Below are 14,959 nucleotides of genomic sequence, written 5' to 3'. Positions count from 1 at the left end.
GCTGACAGATGCATATAGCTGTTGATTCTCAGACTTCAAAATGTTGATATAGGTGTTATGTAGATACAGGTATGAGTTTTGTTTTGTTTTTTGAAGTAGGCTACACACCCAATGTGGGGCTTGAACTCGTAAAGTCAAGATCAAGAGTCACATGCTCTGCCAACTGAGAGCCAGCTAGGCACCTTGTCAGTTTCAGAGGCAAATAACATGTGAAAACTGAATGCTGGACTGCTGTTAATGATTTCTAATATTTACACAGAAGTGCACAAAGCTTCACAGAGTAGGATCATCTTGTGAATTAAGTACTGTAATCAATCCCATTTTATAAACTAGAGAACTGAGGGTAGAATGATGAATGTTATCAAAGTTACCTAACTCCACAAAATGAAAACAGAGGGTAGAATCACAGAGTCAGAAATCCTACTTTGCAGTTGTATGGATTCATTTAGATAGTGAATATAGAGTTCCTAGCATAGTACTAATAAGTACTCAGTGATAATTCAGTTTTATAAAGTGATGGGTTCAAATTTGGCTAAAATAAAAAATACTGACACTATGAAGTCTTAAGTGAAGACTTAAGTGTTCAGGAGTTAAGGTGTTAAGGAGGATGAAGTGTTAAGGAGGATGCAGAGAAACTGAAACTCTCATACCTTGCTGATGGAAATGCAAAATGGTACAGCCACTCTGGGAAACACTTTGGCACTTTGGTAGTTTCTTAAACAGACAAACATACACTTAACGTATGACCCAGCAATCTCATCTCTGCCTATCTATCCTAGAAAAATGAAAACCTATGTTCACACAAAAGAATCTGTAATCTGTGCATGAATGTTTATAGCAGCTCAATTAATATTGCCAAAAGCTGGAAATGGCCTAGCAAATGAATCAATAAACAAATTGTGGTACATCCATATAAAAAGACTACTACTCAGGGTTGCCTCGCTAGCTCAGTCAGTAGAGCATGCAACTCTTGATCTCAGGGTTGTATGATAAAGCCCCACAAAAGAGAGATTACTTAAAAATAAAACCTTTGAAGAAAAAAGAAGAAACACACATGCAAAGAAGTAGAAGGAAATCAAGGTATATAACAGCGATTACCTCTGGATTATGAGAGAGGGTATTTTTATGATCCCCTTTATACTTTATTTATAGATTTTTCATGTTTTCTATGGAGAATCTGTATTATTTCTATAAATAATTTCTATACCTAAATTAATATTGCACTGTGTTAGCTAGCTGCAATCTAAATGAAAACTTGGGACGGGGGAAGAAACTACACTATGTGGGGAAAAAGATTCCACTATTTGTTTTCTTTTTAGTACCACCTTTAAGTGGTAATTCTCATGTTTTTTTCACTGATAAGTTATCCTTTATCATTTAGATGGATGCATGCATTCATTCATTCACTGACTCATTCAATTCACAAATATGTATTATACTTCTGCTAAGCACCAGCTCTTTGAAAGGTGTTAGGTGAACAAGTCAGGATGGTCCTTGGTCTCATAGAACTTGCAATATGTTGGAGGAGACAGATATTGAATGCCAATCATGATTGTGAGAAGTCCTACAAAAAAGTATAGGTGCTGTTGGAATGTGGACAGGAGGAACTAGCATTGGAGGGAGACAGGGAAGATGTCCGAGAGAGTGATGTATAAACTGACTGTAAGGGTTAAGTAGTAGTTGGCCAGGTGAGAAGGGAGAAAAACCACTTCATTCCAGGGGAAAGAACATTAAGGGAGAAGATTTTAAAGTAAGAAGTTAATGTATCATCATTGAAGGTTTAAAAGGCAGCCAGTATAACAAGAGCATAGAAACAGAGTAGAGTGGAAGGCTTAATCGTATCAGGCTTCTAGATGGTGTCAAGCACTGCAGTCTTTAGCATGACTCCAATGAGCAACCAAAGGGGTTTTTTTGTTTTAATTGTGGTAAAATATATACAACATAAAAATCACCACTATAACCATTTCTAAGTATAAGTTCAGTAGCGCTAAGTACATATACATTGTTGTGCAACTATAACCACAATCTATCTCTGGAACTTTATTCATCATCCAAATTCCATTAAACAATAACACCCATTTCTCTTTCACCTTGCTCTTGGAAACCACTATTCTACTTTCTGTCTCTATGAGTTTGACTATTTTATTCCCATATAAGTGGAATCATATAATATTTGTCCTTTTGGTCTGGCTTATTTCACTTAGCATAGTGTCTTTAAGGTTCATCTCTGTTGTAGCATTTCAAAAGGGTTTTAAACAGAGGAATATTGCAGTCATAACATTTTTAATCAATCATTCTGGCTGCCTTTTGTGAATGAATGAAAGGAAAAAATGAAGTGAAACCGGATGGGGGGAAATGGTAGACTGTACTAGGTCAAAGTCAATGGAGATGGACAGAAGTGAATAGACTCAACTTATTTTCAGAAAATGGGAGTCAACAGTACTTGCTAATAGATTATATGTATAGGGTGAGTGAAAAGAAGCAGTGTCTCCTGGCAATTTGAGTCTGAGTCTGTTATAAGAAATGTGGAGTTGGAGGGTGGTACAGTATGATCATGACTTGTTTGGTACGCATAAAGTTTGAGGTTTCTGCCATGCATCCAAAAGGAGGGACAGAAGTAAGTGTCAGATACAGAGTTCTAGAGTTTAGAAAAGACATGTAGCAGAGTGATATGAATTTATAAACCATTAGCACATAGATAGCATTTGAAAACTTGAGAATGAATGAGATTACTAGGGAGAGAATACAGAGTACAAAAGAAAAAAAAAAGAAAGAAAGAAATCCGTCACTGAGGTCTGAGAAACTCCAACATTTAAAGGCCAGTAACTGCCATGTGCAAAAGTTAGGCTTTTCTGCCTCTGAAAGAGAATTTCTTTAGGAACATCAATCCAGCAGGAAGATTTAGATTCTTTTATAAGCCATCCAGTTTTCCATAAACCTGAGCTCAAATCACCTAGGTTACATTCAAAGGCTAGGAAGATCTACTTCTTCAGTAAGTTATTAATATGCCATTTGGGAGTCTTCCTACAAGTCCAGAATTTTGTCAGGTTTCACCAAGATTAAGGGGGAAAAATAGCAGTTGGCAATTCTGTGAAAAGATTTAATGATTTCTCTGTTTATATATACGAATACATATAAATGAGAGGTAGGTTAAGTCCTGGCTAGATAACTATACAATGCTTGGTCAATCCCATTTCCAAATTTTACAGTGTTCACTGAAGACAGCTTTACCTTCACCATTTATAAATCATTTGCATTCCAACAACAATGATTTAAAGAAATGTGTTTATCATAGGATATCAATCTCTGATAAAAGCAACAAATAACAAATGGCTTGCATATGCAGTCTATAATGAGAAAAGACATGAAATTTAAAATGGAAACATTGGATGGTGATCTAGTGCCATTAGGCATTAGCAGTTATTAGTTACATGGCTCATACAGAAATTGATAATTAAAATACATTGAAAAGTGGGGCACCTGGGTGGCTCAGTCAGTTAAGCATCTGCCTTGGGCTCAGGTCATGACGATCCCAAGGTCCTGGGATGGAGCCCTCCTTCACGTTCCCTGCTCCACAGGAGACTGCTTCTCCCTCTGCTCTGCCTGCTGCTCCCCCTGCTTGTGCTCTCTCTCTCAAATAAAATCTTTAAAGAAAAATTTAAAAATTAAAAAAAGTATGCTGAAAAGTAATTCATTAATATGTAGACAAATGCTTTAGAAAGCACCTACATTGTCAAAAACAAAACAAAACACAGTGCTGTATTTGTGTACACTCAACTTCCTGTCTGGTGGTGTCAAGTGATGGTTGAAGAATCTGTACTGAGGAATCTTTATTTTTTTATTTTTTGGGGGAACACACAGAGATCACAAGTAGGAGAGAGGCAGGCAAAGGCGGGGGGAATAGGCTCCCCACCAAGCAGAGAGCCCACTGTGGGGCTCGATCTCAGGACCTTGAGATCATGACCTGGAGAATCAAGACCTGAGCAGAGGCTTTAACCCACTGGAGCCACCCAGGTGCCCTAGCACTGAGGAATCTGTATTGGGATAGTCTCCAGTTTAGGCCAAGAATCGTGGCCCAAATCTCTCTCCCTTTTTTTTCTTTAATTTTAGGATTTTATTTATTTGTCAGAGAGAGAGAAAAAGAGCACACACAGGGGGGTTATAAGGCAAAGGAAGAAGCAGGCTCCTTGCTGAGCAAGGAGCCTAATGTGGGACTTGATCCTAGGAACCCAGGTTCATGACCTGAGCTGAAGCCAGATGCTTTGAGCCACCCAGGCATCCCCCAAATCTCTCTTCTACCCAAGAGTTCTACTAGGCCTGAAAGGTGGTCTCTCAATTAAAAGAGCTCTGACAGAATAGGTAAATTTTAGATAATCTCTTATAAGAATTTTCAATTATTTGTAGCTGGCAAATAATTAATTGATGATTCCATATGAATCCATACAAATTAATGCTGAGCAACACTACAAATATTATGTTAGTTCATTTGTTAAACCCAAATCACAGATTCTTCCTGGCTGCAGTTTTTTTTTTTTAAAGATTTTATTTATTTATTTGACAGAGAGAGATCACAAGTAGGCAGAGAGGCAGGCAGAGAGAGAGAGGAGGAAGCAGGCTCCCTGCTGAGCAGAGGGCCCGATGCGGGACTCGATCCGAGGACCCTGAGATCATGACCTGAGCCGAAGGCAGTGGCTTAACCCACTGAGCCACCCAGGCACCCTAGATTTTTTCACTATGTTAAATTTTGATTTATTTGTAACTTGCTGAAATGAAAACAATATGAAACCATTTAATGTCTTCTATTTGTATCCATAAGTCATTCGGTGCTTAAAACTTTTATTTGAATAAAAGTTCATGGATATCTGGAGTCTCTGATTCTGAATTAAGTTTGTTCCTGTGCCAAAATAATAATAGTTTCTGAACTCATGTTTCAGTGTCAAATGGTTATTAATGAAGCTATATGTGAAAAAGATTGATATATAATAAATTGGGCTTTTCCCTTAGAATTCATTTTTGGAATCTACTATAAAGGATATCAGTCTGAATTAATTTATATTAATATTTTATATACAAATATTAATATTTCAAATGGCAAAAAGATAAGATTTTTAAAAATACAGATTATGAAGGACATTTTTTAAGAGATAATGAATGTCTTCTGCTACCCCTTTTCACCAGTGTTCTTGACTAAGGAATCAAGATGGTGTGGGAGGTTCAAAAATGGCTGCCTAAGAGCAATCCACATCCTAACCCCTGCAACCTATGAATCATATGGCAAGAAAAGGACTTTGCAGATAAAATTAAGGATCTTGAGATGGGGAGATTATCCCAGATTATTCAGATGAGTTCTAAATGCAAAAGTGCAAAAGAACATAAGTGTTCTTCTAAGAGGGAAGCCAAGGGAGATTTTATTACAGAAGAGAAGACAGTATGACCAATGAAGTAGCGACTGAGGTGATGCAGCCACAAACTATGAAATGCCAGCAGCCATCAAAAGGAAGAAGCAGGAAATATACTCTATTCTAGAACCTCTAAAGAGAGCAGAGCCTTCATGACACCTTGTTAACCAGTGTTAACCAGTGTTAACTCGGTGATACTGATTTTGGACTTACTGTAGGAAAATTCATGTTGTTTTAAGCATGGTAAATTTTACTGTGGTAAATTAAGCCATAGGAAACTAATACAAATGCTTTAATTTTATGGAGGAGTATGAGTCAGGAAGCTCAAACTCATCTCCTGATTCCCTAAAGTGTGACATCAGAAAGTCAGTAAGAGAATAAGAAAAAGAAGACTATATTTTAAGTGTCTACCGGTGAATAAAAAATAGAGGAAAGTATATCAGATACAACATAAGTAAAACAGGGAATCAAGAAATCATGGAGTTATTTCCAAGTTATTTTGCTCAAATTATATGAATAAGTTAAAATGTTTTTTTTTTTTCTTGAATTGGCTAGGAAAGTTTCATTCACCATGTAGAATTGGATGCAACAGACTGTGAGTGTTCTGTATACCACCTTGAGGTTTTGAATACTCCCTATCAAAACTAGCTTTAATGCGTGTTAGCAATTTTTCATAATGAGTGAATTTTTCTTTCTTTGACTTACTGACTCTTGTAGCTCCTATTATATATTTTTCTTAATTCTGAAGATATCTTTGAAATAATTTATATTCATTGCCCTCACTCTCCTTTTATCCATCTATCCCTCCATTCAAATAACCTATAAAATACTAAACACATAGTGCAAAGTACTTAGGGTTCAGATTAGTCATCTCAGATAAGATCCTGTAATGAAGGAGTTAAAAATAGAATAGTGCAGGGGCACCTGGGTGGCTCAGTGGCTTAAGCCTCTGCCTTCAGCTCACCTTATGATCTCATGGTCCTGGAATCAAGACCCGAGTCAGGCTCTCTGCTCAGGGGGGAGCCTGCTTCCTGCTCTCTCTGCCTGCCTCTCTGCCTACTTGTGATCTCTGTCTGTCAAATAAATAAAATCTTTAAAAAAAAAAATAGAATAGTGCAGACACATATAAGAAACAAAGTATGAGACACAAAAAAGTATTAATTTTTAAAGCTAGTATTAGAATTAAAAAATCTAATCAATAATCAAAACTTCTACCTTAACTAGGAAAAGAACAAATAAGCCCAAGGCAAATAAAAATAATAAAATAATAAAGATAAGAGCAGAAATCAATGAAATTGAAAACAAAAATAAAGAAAAATCAATGAAACTAAAAGTTGATTCTTGGAAAAGATCGATAAAATTAATAAACTTCTAGCAAGACTGACAAAGAAGAAAAGATACATCTTATTACTATCAGGAATGACAGAAGAAATACCACTACAGACCCCATAAACAATAAAACTCTCTACACATAAATTTGACAACTTGGATTAAATGGACCAATTCCTCAAAACCCACACACTATTAAACCCTCCTCCACCAGATGAAATAAAGTGAATGGCCCCATAACTGTTAAAGAAATTGAATTAATACTTCAAAACCCCCCAAATTCTCCACACCCAGATGTATATTTAAACATTTAAAGAAGAAATAACACCCAATTCCATTCAGTCTCTTTAGAAAATGAAAGGAAAAAACATTCTTGATTCATTTATGACGTCAGTATTGCCCTGATACCCAAACCAGACAAAGACATTATAAATCAAGAAAACTAGAGAGGGGGAAAAAAAAAAAAAGACGAAGAAGAAGAAAAAGAAAAAACTAGAGAGGGGTGCCTGGGTGGTTCACTCAGTTAAGCAGCTGGCTCTTGGTTTGGGCTCAGGTTGTGATCTCAGGGTCCTGGGATTGAGCCCCTTGCTCAGTAGGGAGTCTGCTTAAGTATTTTCTTTCTCTCCCTCTGTCCTTCTCCCCACTCTCACATGCGCTCTTTCTCTCCCCCTCAGGAAAAAAAACTGGAGGCCAATATTCCTCATGTACATAATCACAAAAATGCCCAACAATGTGCTAGCCAGTTGAATTCACAATATATACTGTAAAAATAGCATATCACAACCAAGAGGGCTTTATCCTGGGAATTATAGGCTGGTTCAATATTTGAAAATCAATTTTCAAATTATGTGGATTACACAACAGTGCAATCCATCATATTAATAGTCTAAAGAAGAAAAATAATATAATGACAAAAAATATTCAACATTTCTGCATACTGAAAATATTTCAGTAATTCAGGAAAAGAAGGCAACTTTCCTTACTTAATAAAGGGCATTTGGGAGTGGGGGTGGGGCAGACAGAGATCACAAATAGGCAGAGAGGCAGGCAGAGAGGGGGAAGCAGTCTTCCTGCTGAACAGAAAGCCCAATGCATAGCTCGATCCCAGGACCCTGAGATCATGACCTTAGCCGAAGGCAGAGCCTTAACCCACTGAGCCACCCAGGGGCCCTAAAGGGCATCTACAAAAACATCTTCAACGAACTTCATATTAATGGTGAAGTACTGAATGCTTTCCTTCCTAAGATTGGGAGCGAGGTAGGGAGATCCACCTTCATCATTCTGACTCCACATCATTACAGAAGTCTTAGCCAGTACAATAAGGCAAGAAAAAAAGAAAAGATATACACATTGGAAAGAAAGAAATGAAACTGTCACTATTTGAAGATGACATGTTTTTCCATGTAGAAAATCCCAAAGGATCTACAAAGAAAAAACTCCTAGCACTAATAAATGAGGTTAGCAAGTCTCAGGATACAAGAGTAACGTGCAAAAATTGATTATGTTTTTTGTATAGTAGCAATTTATAACCAGAAACTGAAATTTAAAAAATAATACCATTTGAAATAGCTCATAAAAATAAAATATTTAGATACAAATCTTACAAAGGATGTACAAGATTTGCAAGCTGAAAACTGTAAGATGATTTTTAAAGAAATAAAGGAAAACCTAAATAAGTGGAGAAATATACCATGTTCATGGATTAGGAGCAACACAAGAAACATGTCGGGCGCCTGGGTGGCTCAGTGGATTAAGCTGCTGGCTTCGGCTCAGGTCATGATCTCAGGGTCCTGGGATCGAGTCCCGCATTGGGCTCTCTGCTCAGTAGGGAGCCTGCTTCCTCCTCTCTCTCTCTCTGCCTGCCTCTCTGCCTACTTGTGATCTCTCTCTGTCAAATAAATAAATAAAATCTTTAAAAAAAAAAAAAAAGAAACATGTCAATTCCCCAAAATGATCAGTACATTTAAAACAATAGCAACCAAATCCCAGCAAGAGTTTTTTATAGACAACTAGTTCTAAAATTCATTTGGAAAGGGAAAGAAACTAGAACAACTAAGATAATTTTGAAAAAGAACAATAAAATTGAAGGAATCACATTTACCTGATTACAGATTTATTATATACAAACTATACAATGAAGACAGCATAGTATTGAAGAGAAAGACACATAGATCAGTAAGATAAAATAGAGTCCAGAATATAGCCACACAAATATATACAAGTCTATACAATCAGTTGATTTCCAGCAAATACACAAGAGCAACTTAAAGGAGAAAGAATAATCTTTTCAGGAACTGGTGCTGGGACCACTGACATCCATATGAAAAAAAAAATGGACCTCACCCCAAACCTCAAAACTCATACAAAGATTAACTCAGAATAGATCACAGATATGACTGTAGGAAGTGAAATTATAAAACTTATAAAAGAAAGTAGAAATTTTGGGGTGACATGGGATTATGTAACAATTTCTTAGACTTGACACCAAACACATGACCCAATAAAGAAAAAATTGATAAACCAGACTTCATCAAAATTAAAAACTTTGCTCTCGGGGTGCCTGGGTGGCTCAGTGGGTTAAAGCCTCTGCCTTCAGCTCAGGTCATGATCTCAGGGTCCTGGGATCGAGCCCCACATCGGGCTCTCTGCTCAGCAGGGAGCCTGCTTCCTCCCTCTCTCTCTGCCTGCCTCTCTGCCTACTTGTGACCTCTGTCTGTCAAATAAATAAATAAAATCTTTAAAAACAAAAAACAAAAAACTTTGCTCTCCATATGATTGAGTTCAGACAATGAAAAGATAAGCAACAGACTCAGAGAAAATATTTACAATTCACATCTCCAACAAAAGGCATATCCAGAATTTATTTAAAAAAAAGAGTTTCAAATCTCAAAAGTAAGAAAACAACTCAATTTCAATGGGTAAAATAGGGCACCTGGTGGCTCAGTTGGTTAAGTAGCTTCAAACTACCCTTCTTTCATTCCTTCAATCTTCTGGGAGTCTTATTCCCATCAAAAAAATTGCACAAGCCTTCCCCTCCTTTTTTGTTCCCATGACTTCACCTGTATCTTATGCTTAATGATTGCTGCTTATTAATTTAAGACTTAATATTATTCCTTAATAGGCTAATATGTAACACATTTTCTTAATCATGGTATCTTGACCAGTTCTTTCTCTTACAAGTCTTATAATCTGTCTTAACTAGGCTGTGCCCATATTAGGAAGAAGTAGATAATACTTAAGTTTCTTAGATTCCTTAATTTGACTTTATTTTTCTTATTGACAGAATGATGCTTGTGGAGGCAATTCAGCCAAAGACTCAGAGAACCTCATCTGTAATAAATGTCCAGGCCTTAGCTTTTATAAGGAGAGCCATAAAGAAAGTGAGGCTCTACTTCAGTGGTTCTCAAAGTGTGGTTCATGGAACCCCATAGCCTAAACCTATTTAGGGGTTCCAAAAGGCAAAATTATTTAAGAATTTATTTATTTAGAGCACCTGGATGGCTCAGTCGTTAAGTGTCTTTCTTTGGCACAGGTCATGATCCCAGAATCCTGGGACAGAGGCCCAAGTTGGGCTCCCTGCTGGGTGGAAAGCCTTCTTCTCCCTCTCCCACTCCCCCTGGTGGTGTTCCGTGTGTGTGTGTGTGTGTGTGTGTGTGTGTGTGTGTGTGTGAAATAAATAAATAAATCTCTTTAAAAAATTTATTTATTTGAAAGAGAAAGCACAAGCACGGGTGCGGAGGGGTCCCGCGGGAGGGTATAGACAGGAGGTTGAAGAAGAAGCACTACCCACTGAGCAGGGAGCCCAAAGTGGAGCTCAATCCCAGGACTCTGGGATCATGACCTGAACTGAAGGCAGATGCTTAACTGACTGAGCCACCCAGATGCCCCAGCAAACTATTTTTTTTAAATCAAGATTTTTTTTTTTTTCCTTTTTACTGATAGTGCAAAAGCAATGGTGGGTAAGTCACCTTAGCCTGAATCAAGATAGAGGCAACAGGGCGCCTGGGTGGCTCAGTGGGTTAAGCCGCTGCCTTCGGCTCAGGTCATGATCTCAGGGTCCTGGGATCGAGCCCCGCATCGGGTTCTCTGCTCGGCAGGGAGCCTGCTTCCCTCTCTCTCTCTGCCTGCCTCTCCATCTACTTGTGATTTCTCTCTGTAAATAAATAAATAAAATCTTTAAAAAAAAAAAGATAGAGGCAACATACTGCATTGTAAAGATTGTATTCTTCATTGGCACACACGACTTAACTTAAAAACAAATGCCAGTTTCACTTTAATTCTCAACCCTTGGCAACATATTATATTATATATTGGCATCATATTACATTAATATACTGTGTGCGCCTGGGTGGCTCAGTGGGTTGGGCCGCTGCCTTCGGCTTGGGTCAGGGTCCTGGGATCGAGTCCCCCGTCGGGCTCTCTGCTCAGCGGGGAGCCTGCTTCCTCCTCTCTCTCTCTGCCTGCCTCTCTGCCTACTTGTGATCTCTCTCTGTCAAATAAATAAAATAAAAATATTAAAAAAAAAAAAAGAGAATGAACATACAAAGCACTTCTACACATTCCTAAGTACAGCTGGTGTTTCAAGGGAAGGTCTTTATTTGAATTGAAATTTGAATGAACGACCTTATCATTTATACCATTTTTACTTGAATAAAACAAGACAAAAAAAAAAGGCTCACAGGGGAAAAAAAGTATTAGATTTAAAATAGAAGCTCAAGAAGTAGAATAATTTCTTCTGGATTGGAGAAAGGATTAAAGGCTCATGAAGGATGAGGCATTTAAAAATATATGTTAAACGTACAGAGTGTTAGTACTTATCACAATCTATCTTCTCTGACAAAGCAGGGCTCTACACATTTTTGGCACTCAACAACTATGTGATTGACCTATTGTGTATGATATTAATAGTCAGAGACACAATACAGGAAATTCTAGGAAAAGTGAAAGACACGAGAAAATGCCTGATACTTCTTTCTATCCTTTTCGAAATCCCACTTATCCCTTCAAGTTCATTTCAAGTTCTAGCTCATTCCTATTCTTCCAGCCCACACTAGTTTTTCCAACTTCCCTAAACTTGTTCTATCAAACTTAGTCTAATGCCTTAGTGTAGTACTTCTCTAGATTTTAAAACTCATGCTTCATTTCCTTTAATAGTTATTAAAATGTGCTTTATATTATTTAAATTTTAAAATACATTGTACTGTAGGACTAAAAACAAAGCACTATTTAGCTTCAAACTACCCTTCTTTCATTCCTTCAATCTTCTGGGAGTCTTACTCCCATCAAAAAAATTGCACAAGCTTTCCCCTCCTTTTTTGTTCCCATGACTTCCCCTGTATTTTATGCTTAATGATCACTGCTTATTAATTTAAGACTTAATATTATTCCTTAATAGGCTAATATGTAACACATTTTCTCAGCTTTTCCTTTTCTGAGGTCAGAGATCATGTCTACTACTTCTCTATTATAACTAATGCAATATGTAATAGAAACTTGCTAATTGGATATCCCTGCATACCATTTACCAGCCTAGTCATCTAAATTTTTATTCCCTTGTAAGAAAACAATTCAAAAGATAAATCCAATTTTTTGCAACAGATATTTAGAAAAAGGCACAGAGAAATATACTTTTTAGCAATGCTGCATACTCATATCTGAAATTCTTAGAAAGCTTACAGCACCGGAATTCTATAACCAGCAGTACTGTATTTACCTTAGCCTCATCCACATGACTGAACTTAAGCTGGCAATAAATTTAAGTTGGTTGATCTTGTATTAAATTGTAAAGGAAAGAATAAAATTTAGAGCATGTATAAAATGTTGGATATTTATCAATTGTGTCTAAAAGAGGGGCACCTGGGTGGCTCAGTGGGTTAAAGCCTCTGCCTTCGGCTCAGATCATAACTCCAGGGTCCTGGGATCAAGCCCTGCAATCAGGCTCTCTGCTCGGCGGGGAGCCTGTTTCCTCCTCTCTCTCTCTGCCTGCCTCTTTGCCTACTTGTGACCTCTGTCAAATAAATGAATAAAATCTTTAAAAAAATTGTGTCTAAAAGAAATAGAAAAATATATATTTTTTAATTTTGGGAGAATGGAACCATACCTCTAACCCCTTTATAATATGCAGGTCTTCTTTTTTAATATTAATATCTTTTTTTTTTCTTTTGACTTATTTATTTTTAGAGGGCAAGTACACACGAACGCAGAGTTGGGAGTGAGAAGGGGCAGAGAGAGAAAAGAGAGGATCTTAAGTAGATGCTCCACGAGACGCAGAGCCCCATGCAGGGCTTGATCTTACCACCCAAGATCATGACCTGAGCCAAAAATCAAGAGTCAGATGCCTAACTGGCTGAGCTGCACAGGTGCCCCTTAATATATAACTTTAGAACTGTTAATATTTTTTAAAAATAAGAGAACTTGGGGCGCCTGGGTGGCTCAGTGGGTTAAAGCCTCTGCCTTCGGCTCAGGCCATGATCCCAGGGTCCTGGGATTGAGCCCCACATGGGGCTCTCTGCTCAACCGGGAGCCTGCTTCCCCTTCTCTCTCTGCCTGCCTCTCTGCCTACTTGTGATCTCTGTCAAATAAATAAATAAAACCTTTTAAAAAAAAATAAGAGAACTTATTTCTTATTATGCATGTTATATAAAACAAGTACAAATATATATATATACAAATATATATATATATATATATATATATATATCTTTTTTTTTTTAAGTAGTCTCCATGCCCGAGGTGGGGCTTCAACTCACTACTCTGAGGTCAAGAGTCACATGCTCTAAAGACTGAGCCATCCAGGTGCCCCAAGAATCTATCTTTAAAGTACAAATTAATTTTGGTCAAATATCACAAATATAAGCCACTGTGAATAAGTGGCATAAGAACTGAGAATCCTATTCTTCATCTTCCTTAGACAAAACTAGCCATAGTTAACAAGTACAGATACTTCTAAGCAGCCAAAATCCTTTACCTCTTCGACTTTAAGCAACCATTCCCAGTACTGCCCCTCAAACTGTCTCTCACATTAATTTCATCTGCTTTCCCTAATTTATTTCCACGATTTGCAATCTTTTTCCTTGAATCATTATGGTTTTTTGGTTTGTTTGTTTCTGTTTTTGTTTTACTCAAGCTAAGCTGAGTAGCAAACATAGGCTTTACACTTCTAAGTAAAGCTAACAGGGCCATCTTAATATGTCCTTATACTTGTAACTTCACAAAGAAGTGAGTCAGTATCTTTTTAAGAGCAGAAGACTTAGTATCTACCTCACAAGTTAGAAGTAATTTTTATATATTCTCTAATAGGGTGGGCGCATATGTCTCTTATAGATAGATCCTTAATATACAATATATTTCACCAAAGCAGTCTTAGAAGTCATAAAGGACTTAACCCAGTGCTGAGAAATATTATCAATCGGCCTCTCTCTTTCATTTTCTCTCTCTCCCTCTAATGAATATTATGAATAATAAGTAATATGCTCACCCTCTGGTGGCCAAAATCAGAAATATATTTTCATTTTCCTGGATTATATCCAAAATATGATTAGTGTGGTGTATTAAATTTCTGTATCATATTCAACCTACACCAAAAATAGATCTAAAAGAAGGCTTCTGGCTTTAAAAAAAAAAAAAGCAACAGATCTACTAGAATATCTAATGAAAAATCAACAAAATTATTAAATGTAGTTGTCTTAATCTGTTAGTTAATGACATAAAAACAAAATCTGGGTAGGGGCGCCTGGGTGGCTCAGTGGGTTAAGCCGCTGCCTTCGGCTCAGGTTATGATCTCAAGGTCCTGGGATCGAGTCCCGCATCGGGCTCTCTGCTCAGCAGGGAGCCTGCTTCCCTTCCTCTCTCTCTGCCTGCCTCTCTGCCTACTTGTGATCTCTCTCTGTCAAATAAATAAATAAAATCTTTAAAAAAAAAAATCTGGGTAAATAGAATTTAATAGTAATGAGCCATTTTTTCTTACATGTCTATTTTTTTTTAAGATTTATTTATTTGATACACAGAGAGAGATTACAAGTAGGCAGAGAGGCAGGCAGAGAGAGAGGGGGAAGCAGGCTCCCTGCTGAGCACAGAACCCGATGCGGGGGCCCGATCCCAGGGCCCCGAGATCATGACCTGAGCTGAAAGCAGAGGCCCAACCCACTGAGCCACCCAGGCGCCGCTTATGTGTCTATTTTTAATACGTCCTAATAATTAGGAAAAGTTCATACTGCAGGTAAGTTTAGTTT

This window comes from Neovison vison, chromosome 2 (assembly GCF_020171115.1).
Source record: "Neovison vison isolate M4711 chromosome 2, ASM_NN_V1, whole genome shotgun sequence".
NCBI lineage: Eukaryota > Metazoa > Chordata > Mammalia > Carnivora > Mustelidae > Neogale > Neogale vison.
This window is presented reverse-complemented; position numbering follows the sequence as displayed.